A 3,828-nucleotide genomic window follows, 5' to 3' on the forward strand; every position below is an offset into this window, starting at 1 on the left:
GCTTGTTGCTCGAGAAATTGTACAAAGTAATACACGTGTAATGAGATGTTAATGCATCTAATGCACCCCCTCCCCACAGTGGCTTGTGTATTAGACGCATCAACATCTGAACAAGTGATACGTATTAATTAACCAATAAATGTGAATGTTATTTTATATCACAACAATAAATTTTCTCATGATTCCATTTTATGCTGTATCCTTTCCAGGACTATATCAGCTCTCAAAAATGCATGATATTTTACAGTAATCAAGCGATCAGCATTGATGCATTTTAACCATGAGATATCTTGATGCATGAATATTTGTACATACCTTCATAAAGTGCTAAAAATGTTGCATCAAATATTTGAGATCCGCATTTCTTATAATTACTAGACAGTGGCGTAGCCAACCTCATAATTTGCTCATGGTTGCTGAGATTATGTAAATTTTGTGAAATTTAATTTGTCCAGCTCCTCTTCTCTCTCCCATTTTTCATTCTGTCGCTTTTTCTTTTCTTGTATTACTCTTCTCCTCCCTTTTTATCTTCTCTTTGCTTTCTTTTCCCTCCCCTTAGAACTAGGTAATTCTAAATGTAGGATTATTTAAGGGCTGAGTTGGTTACATTACCATTTTGTGTTATGGATATAAAAAGTTTCCATTTTGGCTACTGGTTTGGACATCCGTAACACTTTTTTGTCTAAAGCACTAATAGTGTAAAAATGGTGCTCTAAGTAGTTTTAATAGAGCCTTCATTTTCAAAACTGTTACCAACTTGTTTTCCAAATATTTACCCATTTGATGATCCTGATATCGTCTCCCTATCCTCTGACTGATCCGCCCAGCAGCCCCACACCACGTTTTGCAAATAAACTGAAAGTCATTTTCCATTCACCGGCGTCCTGAATGGCCCCTGCAGCATGCATGTTTCGCTGTTTAATTATATATATATATATATGGTCGAATCCAACGAAAAGTGTACACGGCATGTTCAGGGCCATAACTTAAAAGTATTAATCAATTGGCATTCGTTTTTGAATTGTCTTTATTCGCCTTGATCATACGCTTCGCGCCATATATAATAAGACCCCTTCTGTGAAAAACTTAGACACAGAGACCCCAAAACATGCTATTTTTAACCATTTTTTCAAAATATTTCTTAAGTATTTTTAAAAACATCTAAATCAATTATGAAAAGAAGTAATTGGATTGAATCTAAATTGATTTCCTGAAAGGTGTGTATTCAAAGATTGCCTGTTCAATTTTTCACATATTTGTACATAATTATGAATTTTTTGTGATACTTTTTTGAGTGGTATTTTTTTACATTACCTACGAATACAATTTTTCATAGCACTAGATATATCTTTAAAAATGGAAATCACTAATAAATGCGCAATTGATACAAGCTTTGATATGTCCAATACTGAAATGCATTGCATTTTGTCATCTTTATTATTTTGTTTAGCTGCCAGAAATTATAAATGGCACAAAGGTAGGTTTGGTAAAAAATATGCATTACCTCCGAATACATGTTAAAAGCTGTGTCATTTCCACAAAGTGAGAGAATAGTAAACAATAGTTAAGCAATAGGTGCAGGGTAATACACTCTTTATTTCTACCAAGTTTCAATAGCCTGCGTTTAAATATTTCTGAGATGTCAACAATAAAAGCAAGTATTCGTAGGTAAATTTCGGTAACCGAATGTTACCTACGAATACAATTTTTATCATGACAGTATTGTGAAACACCACCATTCATGCCAATGCCCATATTGGTACATAACGAAGGCCTGTATGTTTGCTATCAAATCATATGTCAATGAAAGTTGCGAATTCACATACATGCCCACCATGCAAAAGTGAATACGGCTTAATTGTTGAAAAATATGTACTGAAATAGACGGCGGTCTACTCATTTGAAAGAAAAATCAGATTCAAAGAAGATTGGTAGGGGATAAATACTTGGATTTGTCAACTGTCATGTGTGCTTCATTTTAAATGTTTACCGACCTTCTGGTTTGGTAATTTGTGTCCAAATTGATTTATTCGAAGGTAACTTTTGACGTTTTCGCTAAGGTTACCTACGAATACCTTGGAAAAAACGACTGTTCTCATTGTCTCATGATCTAGACAACACAGTGATGGACCCTGGTATAAAGCTAATTGTAGTTGCCCTCAAACGAAAGGCCACAAGACGTAACTGACTCCAAGATGGACTTCACAAGTCTGCAATAACGGTTTTAAGCGATTTGTGTGCAATTAAGCAAATTAAAGTCACTTTAGTGCCTTTGTTTCTTACTTCAATCCTCTTTCAACCGCTGTGAACCGACATTATTAATACATGATAGGGTCTAAAGTATCAATAAACGCTCATAAAGAAAATAATACATTCAAAGTGCTTTATAAAATGAAGTTTTGAGTGCGATATCCACCAAAAGTCTAATTCTTACCTACAAATACTGAAATGTTACTTACGAATACAGCATAATACATGACATGTGTAATGAAGTGTCCCTACCAATGGAAATTAATTGTCAAAAACTTTAAGCGGTACCCCAGGACACTATTATTACCCATATACGGATTCATTCAACAATTATTTATAATGTAAAATTGCTGATTAAATACTTGTATATCAAAATGAAGTGGTCAAAATCTTGCTAAAAGCATCAAAAATTTTGATCTAAGGTAATAGCATTTATTCATTTGGACGTACCATCTGAAAGAGATCTAAAACTACCATTTTATTAATTCATTACCATAATAGCAAAATTTAAACCTCTAAACTCAATATAGATATTGTTAAATCGCTCATGTTACCTACGAATACCCGGGTTTCTTCACCTTTTCATTGTATAAAGCGTTAGGTGTATGCGTATAATTCCTAATATTCTTGAGAACATATATCCTACTCGTTCTTATACAATGTGTAAATTGATTCATACTCATTTGATAAATAAAATACAGAAACTGACCTAAACTTCATTTTCAAAAATAAACTAGCATAAATTGACTAAGATCATATTGATCGCGTTATAAAAACAAAAACAAATATTTTCTGGTTGAGCTGGCATTTTCCTGACACCCTGTGGTCTACATTACACGAAAAAAGCGTTAATGGGAATATTCCATTTGTTTTAGGTAGTGAAAGCATCCTAGTGGTATTCGTAGGTAACATTGGGTTTTGATATCACATTTACTACCACACGTCCTGGATTTATTTTTCAAGATTAGTAATGGCACTTTTGGTTCCTATAAGACCAATATGTCATCAATCAATGGGCAAAAGGAAAAAATTGTGGAGACATTTTTATTTCGGACTTTTATTTTTGGCCCGTGGACACTTTTGGTTGGATTCGACCATATATATATTCTTGTTTGTCCCTGAAGAAGTGCAGTTTATCTCGAAACTTGCGAGTTTTTTTTTTCTGTTTAGTTTAGTTTAGTTTGTCTGTATGCGCACAAGGACTTGCGTCACTTGTTCCAGTATACTTTTGTACTGTATTCCTGACACTTTCGTGGGCCCTGTAAACGGTACATTGGGCCATAGCACTTTATAAACCTCTGTGTCTACATGTGCACAGTCTAAATATGTATTTTACTTGCTTTCCCACATCAAGCCGGTATGTCTTCTTTTTCTTTCCAACTATTCATATAGTCAAGGCATTCTCTTGTATATTTGATGTGCCATTCCTCCTTGATGTGTTTTATCAGTTTTATGTCCTTGTCCGTTACACACTTACACTATCAAAATACACTACATTAAAGTTAAACATATAGCTAGTTTACAAGTAATATGATGTGGAGATTACGGCTGGCTCGTACCATAATCCGCATAGAAACT

The sequence above is a fragment of the Amphiura filiformis genome, chromosome 13 (genome assembly GCF_039555335.1).
Source record: "Amphiura filiformis chromosome 13, Afil_fr2py, whole genome shotgun sequence".
In the NCBI taxonomy this organism is placed as follows: Eukaryota; Metazoa; Echinodermata; class Ophiuroidea; order Amphilepidida; family Amphiuridae; genus Amphiura; species Amphiura filiformis.